Source organism: Pseudophryne corroboree, unplaced genomic scaffold (genome assembly GCF_028390025.1).
Source record: "Pseudophryne corroboree isolate aPseCor3 unplaced genomic scaffold, aPseCor3.hap2 scaffold_1640, whole genome shotgun sequence".
Lineage (NCBI taxonomy): Eukaryota > Metazoa > Chordata > Amphibia > Anura > Myobatrachidae > Pseudophryne > Pseudophryne corroboree.
Genome location: NW_026968275.1, coordinates 88,077 through 102,859, shown reverse-complemented (window position 1 = coordinate 102,859; position 14,783 = coordinate 88,077). Strand labels below are relative to the sequence as shown.

General features: G+C 51.0%; 1 long non-coding RNA gene across 1 annotated transcript in view; it reads left to right on the top strand.

The window, feature by feature from the left end:
- Window positions 1-309: 309 nt before the first annotated feature.
- The window catches only part of LOC135001353 (uncharacterized), a 39,036-nt gene continuing 24,562 nt past the window's right edge, over window positions 310-14,783 (top strand). Inside the window, exons 1-2 of the long non-coding RNA XR_010202859.1 lie at window positions 310-729; window positions 933-1,005. This is a non-coding gene — a long non-coding RNA (uncharacterized LOC135001353). The remainder of the gene's footprint in view (window positions 730-932; window positions 1,006-14,783) is intronic.

Sequence of the window (14,783 nt, the reverse complement as noted above, 5' to 3'; positions counted from 1 at the left end):
GGAGCGGGTAGGCAGCCGTGCCTGCGGGGTTACTGCGGCCACGCCCCCAGGCCGCAGCGCCCCGGGCGAAGGCACTGCTTGTCCACACCAAGAACCGCTCCTGACACACACACAGGTGCCCTCACCTTGATGACTTGTAGCCTCAAGCTGCTGCTCCCTCCTCTTCCACGCTGCCAGCCAGGGCCCAGGAGAAGAGCTGTAGAAGATGCTGCTGTTGCCCCGCCCCTTACTTGTGTCATATGAGCATGTGCTGGGTTCCACCAATCGGGGCTCAGCACATGCTCCTCTGACCCCCACTGTCACTCTCTGCTTCTGCTGCTCATTGTCACAGAGCAGGCACCCGGCATCAGCAGCACATTGATGGAGGCGGACGAGCAGGTACAATGCCCTGGCCAGTGGCACCCCCTTCTACTGGGTCTGCCACGGTGCCCAGGGCACATGCCCTGCTCGACCCCCCTTAGTTACGCCTCTGCTTTCGATAGGTAGTTTTTGTCAGAGAAAGACGTGCAGAAATGTTCTCATACTTACAGACATTTTTGATGATATTTCTCATTATTACAGCAGGTCAGGGAGCACCTATTGTGCAACTGAAGGTAAGTGCCATCTTCCTACACATTGCTAATCTTCTCTATTCTCTCCGTGGCCTTACATCAGCCACACATGTAGGTGTCTCCGCAGACCATGCCGGTGTCCAGGGGACAGAAGACCCTTATGTTCCTACAGACACAGGTAACTAACAGTGATGAAAGTCAGACATATATGTGCTATGTGTTAGTAATAGGGATCAGTGACATCTTCCGCTGGCAGCAGCTGGGTGACATTGGGGCATCATTTGTCTAGTATTGCGCTTATGCCCATAAGGAATTGATCTATGTGTAACACAGCTGTAAATGACATGACGCTTATTCACAGAACCTGTTTCTTTCTTGCAGGATTGCTGATTGCAGCGACATGTTTCTACTTCTTCTCATTGGTGGTAATGCTGGCCTTCTGCATTTACATCTGGTAAGTCAGTGATTTCATTTACAGATAAAGGGGGTCATTCTGACCCGATCGCTTGCTGCGTTTTAACGCAACAGAGCAAACAGGTCCTTACTACGCATGCGCCGGCACCGTAGTGCACCGGCGCACGCCAGACGGCCGAAGGCCATAGCAGGGATGTGATCGCCTCTGCCTGATTGACAGGCAGAGTCGATCGCTGGGCGGGAGGGGGTGGAACGGTGGCGATTGGGCGCTGTTTCGTGGGGTTTGGTCCGGACACCGCAGGCAAGAAATGGCATCAGAGCCCCCTACTACATGTAAAACAGGAGCAGTGCACACCTTAGGCGCGCGCAAAAAAAATAGGGGTGTGGCTTCGTGGGGAAGGGGTGTGGCCACAAAATAATACCAATTCAGTGCACAGTAGTCTCCATTATTCAAATTACACCGCACGGTAGCACCCCTACACCAGGTAGAGCCCCTTTTACACCTTATAGCAGATAGATTTCCCTTTTTACACATTGCGGCAGACAGCATCAACCTTTTACACATTACGGCAGATAGCGTCCTCGTTTTTCCACATTACGACAGACAGCGTCCCCTTTTTCACACACTACGACAGACAGCGTCCCCTTTTTTACACATTACGGCAGACAGCGTCCCCCTTTTTTACACATTACATCAGACAGCGTCTCTTTTTTACACATTAAGGCAGACAGCGTCCCGCTTTTTTACACATTACGGCAGACAGTCCCCACTTTTTACATATTAAGGCAGGATTGATAGATAGATAGATAGATAGATAGATAGATAGATAGATAGAATAGACATACTTACTGTTCCCGCTGGCTCAGGCTCCTCGTGCAGCTTCTGGCACATCCAGGGCAGCCAGGGAGAAGAAGGAGGAGGAGGAGGGAGGGGGAGGAGGGAGCCGCAGCAGCACCGTGTAATTGGTGAAGGCACTTCTGCTGCTGGTTCTCTCCTTCACCATAGGCTGCCCTCCGCCACTGTGAATGTTGGGAAGCGCATCCCAGCATTCACAGCGGCGGAGGACAGCCTATGGTGAATGAGAGGGACAGCAGCAGCAGCGCCTCCACCAATTACAAAGCGCTGCTGCGGCTCCCTCCTTCACCTCCCTCCTCCTCCTTCACCCCCCCCCCCCCCCCCCCCCTCATAATCAGTGCGCCCCTCTCCTCAGCGGCGGCGGCACACAGCTACAGCCAGGCGGCATGTAATGAGTCAGTTTGACTCATTACATGCCGCTCTGGCTTTGGGCCCCTGGACAGTGGCGGGCCCCAGTGCATGGCACCGCCTGCACTGGTGGTAGTTCCGCTACTGCTATGGGGGTAATTCAGACTGGATCACTGCAGCGGCAGCGATTGCAGTCTGAAGCCCTTTGTGGAGTGTGGAGTGTGAGATGCTAATAGCATTATGTTACTTTTATCTTTACCATAAGAAAGACAGCCACAGTAGGGAATGTTTTATCTCCTGGGACTGAGCTGTTCAACTAGAACTGTGCACTCCTGGCTTCAGTGTCAGCCCTGGCGGAATTACAAGGGTTATAAACTTTTCAGAGAAAGTTTAACCCCTTGCCAGGCTTGGACTGGCCCATAGGGGTACATGGGAAACCACTGGTGGGCCCTCTGCCTGCTCTAAGGATCAGGTTCCAGACTGTGCACTTGAATTATACATTATACACGTTACCTTATACTGGACTATGGTGTATTTTCTACAGTGCATTGCTGTTATTAATCTGGTACATTATCATGCATGCAGCAGCTGAATTTACTGTATATATTTATGAAGGGGCCCAGACATTGTACTCTCTAATGGTTAGTCAAACCAATGAGGTGGCAGGCCACACCCCCTCTGCAGACTGACCACACCCCTAAACATGGGCCCCTACCACTGCATTCCCCTGGTGGGCCCTACATGCCCCAGTCCGACACTGCCCCTTGCGATGAAGCGGTTCTCAGTTACCTGCCTCACCACAGACACACGACACTACATTTGGATCATGAAAAAGAATGTGCCACTTACTTTATTCCGCAGCCGGATCTGGCCCGTGATTCTAGCCAAGATGTACATTTTCAGGATCAGGAGAGTACTGTAGAACACGAAGGACAAAAAGATCTAATTTTCCATCTTACTTGCCGGAATGAGTGCAGCAGCCACACAGTAGTGTGAATGTGAATCTCAGACAGCAGTAGAGGGAGGGAAGAGAGGAAGCAGAAGGAGTGCTTTATTGAGGAAATTCAGATGTGACCACAGAACAAACCAAGATTATGTCTAAAAAATATCTATAAACTCGTCTCTGTACGCTGGAAATATTATTGATTAAAAGTCGACCTATCGGAATAAATTCACATTTTCAAGTTACCATTCAGTAGTATATGAGACTAAGGGGGAGAGGTCGACCCACGGCGTCCCCCTTTTTACCGCTCAAATAAACTCCCCTTTAAATAAGAGTCTGACACATGTCTTTTGGATCGAATTACTGGCCACAGTTTATTTCCATTACCTTATTCCATGTTACCTTACAAGGTTGCAGGGCACGGACAGAAATGGTGGGCAAGGCGCAAATGGGTCACTGACCCCTCCTGATTACCTGGAGGCGTGCCCTGCCTACCCGGTAGGCACCGCGGCAATGCCCCTGGGGAACCAGCCCTCCGGGCGCATATCACGCTCGCCTGGCACACAGCTCACTGGCCCAACCGTCTAAGGCTGGAGCCGAGCGTGTGCCCATTCACCGAGGGTGAATCTGCCAACCTCAGCTGGCTCCTCCCGTTTGCCATGCCGCTTCTTCCCGCCACACGAGGATCTCGGATGCCCCCCCGAGACCCGAAGCCCCCACCCTGCAACCAGCTACTGACCCCCGGCCTCCAGCGCCTCCTGAAGCGCATTATTGAACAGGTCAATCCCGATGTCCGACAAATGGACCCCGTCGCCCCTATACATGCCCCCGTTCTTTTGGCTGATGTCCTTTTGCCGTATGACCCGTCCGCCTAGCGCTGCAACGCACTTGCCCACGGCAGCGTTGACCCTTTTTCGGGCCCTCTCTATTCCAGCACCTCTCCATGCTCCGTGCCAAGATAGCCTGGGGATGATGTTAGACCATTTTAACTCTACGTCCGGCCATCGCTTGTTTACCCACGCTAGGTCGGCCCGTATTATCCTGATCAGGTCGAGGGATTTCATGTCGCCCAAGTCGTTACCCCCCAGGTGTAATACTATGGTGTCCGGGCTGCCAGCCGCTTCTTCCCCGAATAACAAGGTGCCCCTCAGGCCATGCCACTTCATCCCTCTTTGCCCGAACCAGCGTACATTCCCATCTTTCTCCGCTAGCCCCAACTGCCTTCCATACGACCTCCCGGCGGCCCTTGCTGCCGCCCAGTGAATGTATGAATGGCCGACGATCCATATCTGCCTTGCCTCCTTTTTTCCTGCGGATGGGGATGTGTGCGAGAGGGAGGGGGATATGATAGTTAGATATTTTCTGTTTCGTCGGTGAGGGGTTTAATGTAGCGCCTATAGCTGTTGGACCCCACCTGCCTAATGCTTTGATCTCCTCGATCGCGCACCCTTCGCTAGTGGCTGACGTGGCCGCCCCTGTTCTAAACGAGTGTGTCCCGAACTTCTCCGCCTGCCAGCCAAGTGCTCTTACGCATCTCTTCAATATTGCTGAGAACTGATACCTGGTGAGCGCAGTCTCGTCCTTGTGCACAAGAAAATTCTCCCCGCCTGCCGGTCTTGTGACCACAAAAGCTTCGACCGCCCTTACCGGGCAGACCGTAGCGTCGGCGTGCCTACGTAGCTGCACCCATTTTCCCTTTCCGTTCTGGTCTGTCTTACATCGACGTATTTTGCACAATACCGCGTCTTTCGTTACGTTAACGCTACTGTGCTGCAGGCCAGTTTCCTTTACCTTTTTGGACTACGCTACCAATTCGCTAACCCTGAATGCCCCACTAAAAGCCATGATAAACGCCGTTGTAAACAACCTCGCCTCGCTCTGGTCACGGCAGACGCTTGGGACCGCTTCTATCAGCTTCCTCAGCCTTTCAATTGTGATTGGCTCTCTAGCATCTGGTTTCCTAACCTCCGCCCTTGCCCAGCCCCTCATTATAGTGCGTACTATGAAACTCTTTGTCTCGTCCCTTTTGCCTGCCAGTTTCTGAAAAAAGGATACACCTGCCAGTATCGCGTTCGCTCTGGCCCTGGAAGTCTGCTCCCTTCTGAGCTTGTCCAAGATTGCCAACAATTGATGCTGTGGAGGCTTGGATTCAGTATCCCCTGCCACTTGGAACTGCCGCCATTTTTCCCATGCGGCCTTGTAGGCCTTCCAGGTCTTTGGTGCCAGGGACCGTTCCACCAAGCTGTCTAATTCTGATCGACTATCTGCCAGAGATAGGAGGGGCATGTTAAACCTACCGCACTTGCTCCAGGTGCTGCGGCCCTAAAGACGTCCCACTTCTGCCTGGACAATGCGTCCGCTATTACATTCTTCTCCCCAGGCACGTGTCTAGCTTTGAATGTTATGTTGTGGTGCAAGCATGCCGCCACCAACCTCCTAAGCAACCTGACAACTGGCGGCGATGATGCCCGCTGGTTGTTCACGGCTTGCACCACCCCCATGTTGTCGCACCAGAATTGGATTTGCCTGTTTGCCAGCTTTTTTCCCCATATATCAACCTCTGCGACTATCGGGAACAACTCCAATGCCGCTAAATTCTTTGTGATCCCAGCGGCCTCCCATTCAGGTGGCCATTGCTGGGCGCACCATTCGCCCTGCAAGTATGCCCCAAACCCCGTAGCTCCTGCTGCGTCTGTAAATAACTGCAGCGCGCGGTTTGACGCTACTGCCTTGGGCCAGATTTGCACACCGTTGAAATGTAGGAGGAACTCCTCCCACACCCGCAGGTCCTCCCTAAGCTCCCTGGTGATACGTATGAAGTGGTGCTTCGTTGCCATGCCTGCTGTGGCTTGTTCCAGCCGCCTCTTGAAGATTCTGCCCATGGGAATCACCCTGAAGCGAAATTTAGGCTCCCCAGTAATGATTGCAACTGCCCCAACGTGACCTTCTTGGCCTTCGCACAGTCGCTCACCTCCCTGACCAACCTTACCACCTGTGGGGAGTCTGCACTCCTGCCTAACCGTGTCGATTTCTATGCCTAAATAGGATATAACATCCTTAGGACTAGAGATGTGCACCGGAAATTTTTCGGGTTTTGTGTTTTGGTTTTGGGTTCGGTTCCGCGGCCGTGTTTTGGGTTCGAACGCGTTTTGGCAAAACCTCACCGAATTTTTTTTGTCGGATTCGGGTGTGTTTTGGATTTGGGTGTTTTTTTCAAAAAACCCTAAAAAACAGCTTAAATCATAGAATTTCGGGGTCATTTTGATCCCAAAGTATTATTAACCTCAATAACCATAATTTCCACTCATTTTCAGTCTATTCTGAACACCTCACACCTCACAATAATAAGAATTTACTTACCGATAATTCTATTTCTCGTAGTCCGTAGTGGATGCTGGGACTTCCGTCAGGACCATGGGGAACAGCGGCTCCGCAGGAGACTGGGCACAAAAGTTAAAGCTTTAGGACTACCCGGTGTGCACTGGCTCCTCCCCCTATGACCCTCCTCCAAGCCTCAGTTAAGATACTGTGCCCGGACGAGCGTACACAATAAGGAAGGATTTTTGAATCCCGGGTAAGACTCATACCAGCCACACCAATCACACCGTAAAACTTGTGATCAAAACCCAGTTAACAGTATGATAACATGAGGAGCCTCCAGAACAGATGGCTCACTACAACAAAACCCGAATTTTTGGCAACAATAACTATGTACAAGTATTGCAGACAATCCGCACTTGGGATGGGCGCCCAGCATCCACTACGGACTACGAGAAATAGAATTATCGATAAGTAAATTCTTATTTTCTCTGACGTCCTAGTGGATGCTGGGACTTCCGTCAGGACCATGGGGATTATACCAAAGCTCCCAAACGGGCGGGAGAGTGTGGATGACTCTGCAGCACCGAATGAGAGAACTCCAGGTCCTCCTTAGCCAGGGTATCAAATTTGTAGAATTTTACAAACGTGTTCTCCCCTGACCACGTAGCTGCTCGGCAAAGTTGTAACGCCGAGACCCCTCGGGCAGCCGCCCAAGATGAGCCCACCTTCCTGGTGGAATGGGCATTTACAGATTTTGGTTGTGGCAGGCCTGCCACAGAATGTGCAAGCTGAATTGTACTACAAATCCAACGAGCAATAGTCTGCTTAGCAGCAGGAGCACCCAGCTTGTTGGGTGCATACAAGACAAACAGTGAGTCAGATTTCCTGACTCCAGCCGTCCTGGAAACATATATTTTCAGGGCCCTGACTACATCCAGGAACTTGGAATCCTCCAAGTCCCCAGTAGCCGCAGGCACCACGATAGGTTGGTTTAGGTGAAACGCTGAAACCACCTTAGGAAGAAATTGAGGACGAGTCCTCAATTCCGCCCTATCTGAATGAAATATCAGGTACGGGCTTTTATAGGATAAAGCCGCCAATTCTGAAACGCGCCTGGCTGAAGCCAGGGCCAACAGCATTACCACTTTCCATGTGAGATATTTTAAATCTACCGTGGCAAGAGGTTCGAACCAATGTGATTTTAGGAATCCCAAAACCACATTGAGATCCCAGGGTGCCACTGGAGGCACAAAAGGAGGCTGTATATGCAGTACCCCCTTGACAAAAGTCTGGACTTCAGGAACTGAAGCCAATTCTTTCTGGAAGAAAATCGACAAGGCCGAAATTTGAACCTTAATGGACCCTAATTTTAGGCCCATGGACAGTCCTGTTTGCAGGAAATGCAGGAAACGACCTAGTTGAAATTCCTCTGTCGGGGCCTTCCTGGCCTCGCACCACGCAACATATTTCCGCCAAATACGGTGATAATGTTGTGCGGTGACATCCTTCCTGGCTTTGATCAGGGTAGGGATGACTTCATCTGGAATGCCTTTTTCCTTCAAGATCCGGCGTTCAACCGCCATGCCGTCAAACGCAGCCGCGGTAAGTCTTGGAACAGACAGGGTCCTTGCTGAAGCAGGTCCCTTCTTAGAGGTAGAGGCCACGGATCCTCCGTGATCATCTCTTGAAGTTCCGGGTACCAAGTCCTTCTTGGCCAATCCGGAGCTACGAGTATAGTTCTTACTCCTCTCCGTCTTATGATCCTCAGTACCTTTGGTATGAGAGGCAGAGGAGGGAACACATACACAGACTGGTACACCCACGGTGTTACCAGAGAGTCCACCGCTATTGCCTGGGGGTCCCTTGACCTGGCGCAATACCTGTCTAGTTTTTTGTTGAGGCGGGACGCCATCATGTCCACCTTTGGTTTTTCCCAACGGTTTACAATCAATTGGAAGACTTCTGGATGAAGTCCCCACTCTCCCGGGTGGAGATCGTGTCTGCTGAGAAAGTCTGCTTCCCAGTTGTCCACTCCGAGAATGAACACTGCTGACAGTGCTATCACATGATTTTCCGCCCAGCGAAGAATCCTTGCAGCTTCTGCCATCGCTCTCCTGCTTCTTGTGCCGCCCTGTCTGTTTACGTGGGCGACTGCCGTGATGTTGTCCGACTGGATCAATACCGGCTGACCCTGAAGCAGAGGCCTTGCTTGACTTAGGGCATTGTAAATGGCCCTTAGTTCCAGGATATTTATGTGAAATGACTTTTCCATGCTTGACCATAAGCCCTGGAAATTTCTTCCCTGTGTGACTGCTCCCCAGCCTCTCAGGCTGGCATCCGTGGTCACCAGAACCCAGTCCTGAATGCCGAATCTGCGGCCCTCTAGAAGATGAGCACTCTGCAACCACCACAGGAGAGACACCCTTGTCCTTGGAGACAGGGTTATCCGCTGATGCATCTGAAGATGCGATCCGGACCATTTGTCTAGCAGATCCCACTGAAAAGTTCTTGCGTGGAATCTGCCGAATGGAATCGCTTCGTAAGAAGCCACCATTTTTCCCAGGACTCTTGTGCATTGATGCACTGACACTTGGCCTGGTTTTAGGAGGTTCCTGACTAGCTCGGATAACTCCCTGGCTTTCTCCTCCGGGAGAAACACTTTTTTCTGGACTGTGTCCAGAATCATTCCTAGGAACAGCAGACGTGTCGTCGGAATCAGCTGCGATTTTGGAATATTTAGAATCCACCCGTGCTGTCGTAGCACTACTTGAGATAGTGCTACTCCGACCTCTAACTGTTCTCTGGACCTTGCCCTTATCAGGAGATCGTCCAAGTAAGGGGTAATTAAGACGACTTTTCTTCGAAGGAGAATCATCATTTCGGCCATTACCTTGGTAAAGACCCGGGGTGCCGTGGACAATCCAAACGGCAGCGTTTGAAACTGATAATGACAGTTCTGTACCACAAACCTGAGGTACCCTTGGTGAGAAGGGTAAATTGGAACATGGAGATAAGCATCCTTGATGTCCAGAGACACCATGTAGTCCCCTTCTTCCAGGTTCGCTATCACTGCTCTGAGTGATTCCATCTTGAATTTGAACCTTTGTATGTAAGTGTTCAAGGACTTTAGATTTAAAATCGGTCTCACCGAGCCGTCCGGCTTCGGTACCACAAACAGTGTGGAATAATACCCCTTTCCCTGTTGTAGGAGGGGTACTTTGATTATCACCTGCTGGGAGTACAGCTTTTGAATGGCTCCCAATACCGCCTCCCTGTCGGAGGGAGTCGTTGGTAAAGCAGACTTCAGGAACCGGCGAGGGGGAGACGTCTCGAATTCCAATTTGTACCCCTGAGATACTACCTGCAGGATCCAGGGGTCCACTTGCAAGTGAGCCCACTGCGCGCTGAAACTCTTGAGACGACCCCCCACCGTACCTGAGTCCGCTTGTAAGGTCCCAGCGTCATGCTGAGGACTTGGCAGAAGCGGGGGAGGGCTTCTGTTCCTGGGAAGAGGCTGTCTGCTGCAGTCTTTTTCCCCTTCCTCTGCCCCGGGGCAGATATGACTGGCCTTTTGCCCGCTTGCCCTTATGGGGACGAAAGGACTGAGGCTGAAAAGACGGTGTCTTTTTCTACTGAGAGGTGACCTGGGGTAAAAAGGTGGATTTCCCAGCTGTTGCCGTGGCCACCAGGTCCGATAGACCGACCCCAAATAACTCCTCCCCTTTATACGGCAATACTGCCATGTGCCGTTTGGAATCCGCATCACCTGACCACTGTCGCGTCCATAACCCTCTTCTGGCAGAAATGGACAGCGCACTTACTCTTGATGCCAGAGTGCAAATATCCCTCTGTGCATCTCGCATATATAGAAATGCATCCTTTAAATGCTCAATAGTCAATAATATACTGTCCCTGTCCAGGGTATCAATATTTTCAGTCAGGGAATCCGACCAAGCCACCCCAGCACTGCACATCCAGGCTGAGGCGATTGCTGGTCGCAGTATAACACCAGTATGTGTGTATATACTTTTTAGGATATTTTCCAGCTTCCTATCCGCTGGCTCCTTGAGAGCGGCCGTATCAGGAGACGGTAACGCCACTTGTTTTGATAAGCGTGTGAGCGCCTTATCTACCCTAGGGGGTGTTTCCCAACGCGCGCTAACCTCTGGCGGGAAAGGGTATAATGCTAATAATTTTTTTGAAATTAGCAGTTTTTTATCGGGGGAAACCCACGCATCATCACACACTTCATTTAATTCATCTGATTCTGGAAAAACTACAGGTAGGCGCTACATTGTAACACTGCCGTGTGCTGCCTGTCAGTGAGGACAGGAGCACACAGCTGATCAGGAGAGTGCTACAACGTGGCGCTCCCTGATTGGCTGAAGAAACCCACTTAGACAGAAGTCAAAGTGGGTTTCTGGCATTCGGGGAAAGGTGACCCATGTGAAAACATGGGTCCCCTTTCAGTTCGTGGCTCGGGTCAGCGTTTTGTTTTTTTATGCAAGTACGTGGATTACACTTGGATACGACGAGGACCCTGGGACCTTGGATCTGGTGAGTAGAATTTTTTCAACAGGTACCCCTTGGATTCTACTGGACAAGAGGACCGACCTGCATGTGAACATAAGGTAAGTATGTATGTATGTTTGTGTGTATGTATGTAATAAAATTATACTTTCAAGGTGTGTGTGTCTTGTCTTTTTTTGGGTATTTTTTTAGTAGTAGTACTACAGGTACCAGCGGGCCCGTTTTTCCGCCGCATGCTGGTACTTGTGGTTCTCCAAGTACCAGCATGCGGGGGAGGCTTGCTGGGACTTGTAGTACTGCTACTAAAAACAATATCTTTTCATTTACACAAAAGGCTATCAGCCCCCCCATCCGCAGCCCATTGGATGGGGGGGGACAGCCTCGGGCTTCACCCCTGGCCCTTGGGTGGCTGGGGGGGGGGACCCCTTGATTGAAGGGGTCCCCACTCCCCCAGGGTACCCCGGCCAGGGGTGACTAGTTGGATTTTTGATGCCACGGCCGCAGGGCACTATATAAAAGTGACCCCCGGCTGTGGCATTATCTGTCCAGCTAGTGGAGCCCGGTGCTGGTTTTAAAAATACGGGGGACCCCTACTCTTTTTGTCCCCCGTATTTTTGGGACCAGGACCAGGCGCAGAGCCCGATGCTGGTTGCTTAAATATGGGGGAACCCCGGTCATTTTTTTACCCATATTTTTGCAACCAGGATCGGCTCAAAGAGCCCGAGGCTGGTTATGCTTAGGAGGGGGGACCCCACGCAATTTTTTTTTTAGATTTTACAGTGTTTAATTAAAAAAATAAAAAAATGAACCCCAGCACGGATCACACAGATCCGGCCGAGATTAATTGTAAAAAAAGTCGGCAGTGTTTTGCTAATCACTGCCGTAAAAAACAAAAACAAAAAACGAATGACATCGACATCGGAACAAAAGAAAAACCCGAATACGACAGCTTAGTAAATTAGTCGTAATCAATTCAAAAAGTTGCAGTTTTACACTTTCGATGTCATTCGTGATTGAACTTTGACCTTTTCCCGAAAATTACGAATGTTAGTAAATTTACCCCAGTGTCCGTGTCTGGGTCCGTGTCGACCCACTGAGGTAACGGGCGCTTTAGAGCCCCTGACGATGTTTGAGATGCCTGGACAGGCACTAGCTGAGTTGCCGGCTGTCTCATGTCGTCAACAGTCTTTTGTAACGTGCCGACACTGTCACGTAATTCCTTAAATAAGACCATCCACTCAGGTGTCGACTCCCTAGGGGGTGACATCTCTATTACAGGCAATTGCTCCGCCTCCACATCATTTTCCTCCTCATACATGTCGACACACACGTACCGACACACAGCACACACACAGGGAATGCTCTGATAGAGGACAGGACCCCACTAGCCCTTTGGGGAGACAGAGGGAGAGTTTGCCAGCACACACCAGAGCGCTATAATATGTATAGGGACAACCTTATATAAGTGTTTATCCCTTATAGCTGCTATGTAATTTATATATGCCAAATTAGTACCCCCCCTCTCTTTTTTACCCTGTTTCTGTAGTGCAGGACTGCAGGGGAGAGTCAGGGAGACGTCCTTCCAGCGGAGCTGTGAGGGAAAATGTCGCTTGTGTGCTGAGGAGATAGGCTCCGCCCCCTTCTCGGCGGCCTTTTCTCCCGCTTTTTATGGAAAAACTGGCAGGGGTTAAATACATCCATACAGCCCAGGAGCTATATGTGATGTATTTTTTGCCAGAAAGATGTTTATATTGCGTCTCAGGGCGCCCCCCCCCCAGCGCCCTGTGCCCTCAGTGACCGGAGTGTGAAGTGTGCTGAGAGCAATGGCGCACAGCTGCGGTGCTGTGCGCTACCTTTACTGAAGACAGGACGTCTTCTGACGCCGATTTCTGGACCTCTTCTGCCTTCAGCTCTGTAAGGGGGCCGGCGGCGCGGCTCCGGGACCCATCCATGGCTGGGCCTGTGATCGATCCCTCTGGAGCTAATGTCCAGTAGCCTAAGAAGCCCAATCCACTCTGCACGCAGGTGAGTTCGCTTCTTCTCCCCTTAGTCCCACGATGCAGTGAGCCTGTTGCCAGCAGGACTCACTGAAAATAAAAAACCTAACTTTAACTATTTTTCTAAGCAGCTCAGGAGAGCCACCTAGAGTGCCACCTTCTCGTTCGGGCACAAAAATCTAACTGAGGCTTGGAGGAGGGTCATAGGGGGAGGAGCCAGTGCACACCGGGTAGTCCTAAAGCTTTAACTTTTGTGCCCAGTCTCCTGCGGAGCCGCTGTTCCCCATGGTCCTGACGGAAGTCCCAGCATCCACTAGGACGTCAGAGAAATTATTTTTAGTCCTAAAATTTGCACCGAGGTCGCTGGATGGCTAAGCTAAGCGACCCTAGTGGCTGACACAAACACCTGGCCCATCTAGGAGTGGCACTGCAGTGTCAGGCAGGATGGCCCTTCAAAAAAATACTCCCCAAACAGCACATGACGCAAAGAAAAAAAGAGGCGCAATGAGGTAGCTGTGTGACTAAGCTAAGCGACCCTAGTGGCCGACACAAACACCTGGCCCATCTAGGAGTGGCACTGCAGTGTCAGGCAGGATGGCCCTTCCAAAAAATACTCCCCAAACAGCACATGACGCAAAGAAAAAAAGAGGCGCAATGAGGTAGCTGTGTGACTAAGCTAAGCGACCCTAGTGGCCGACACAAACACCTGGCCCATCTAGGAGTGGCACTGCAGTGTCACGCAGGCTGGCCCTTCAAAAAACTACTCCCCAAACAGCACATGACGCAAAGAAGAAAAAAAGAGGCGCAATGAGGTAGCTGTGTGAGTAAGCTAAGCGACCCTAGTGGCCGACACAAACACCTGGCCCATCTAGGAGTGGCACTGCAGTGTCATGCAGGATGGCCCTTCCAAAAAAACACTCCCTAAACAGCACATGACGCAAAGAAAAAAAGAGGTGCAATGAGGTAGCTGTGTGAGTAAGCTAAGCGACCCTAGTTGCCGACACAAACACCTGGCCCATCTAGGAGTGGCACTGCAGTGTCACGCAGGATGGCCCTTCCAAAAAACACTCCCCAAACAGCACATGACGCAAAGAAGAAAAAAAAGAGGCGCAATGAGGTAGCTGTGTGAGTAAGCTAAGCGACCCTAGTGGCCGACACAAACACCTGGCCCATCTAGGAGTGGCACTGCAGTGTCACGCAGGATGGCCCTTCCAAAAAACACTCCCCAAACAGCACATGACGCAAAGAAAAATTAAAGAAAAAAGAGGTGCAAGATGGAATTGTCCTTGGGCCCTCCCACCCACCCTTATGTTGTATAAACAGGACATGCACACTTTAACCAACCCATCATTTCAGTGACAGGGTCTGCCACACGACTGTGACTGAAATGACGGGTTGGTTTGGACCCCCACCAAAAAAGAAGCAATTCATCTCTCCTTGCACAAACTGGCTCTACAGAGGCAAGATGTCCACCTCATCATCATCCTCCGATTCATCACCATGTACATCCCCCTCCTCACAGATTATCAATTCGTCCCCACTGGAATCCACCATCTCAGCTCCCTGTGTACTTTGTGGAGGCAAATGCTGCTGGTCAATGTCTCCACGGAGGAACTGATTATAATTCATTTTAATGAACATTATCTTCTCCACATTTTCTGGAAGTAACCTCGTACGCCGATTGCTGACAAGGTGAGCGGCGGCACTAAACACTCTTTCGGAGTACACACTTGTGGGAGGGCAACTTAGGTAGAATAAAGCCAGTGTCACAACTGAGGGCCTGAGCTGACGGGAGGCAGCCTCAGTTGTAGGGGCTGAGATGT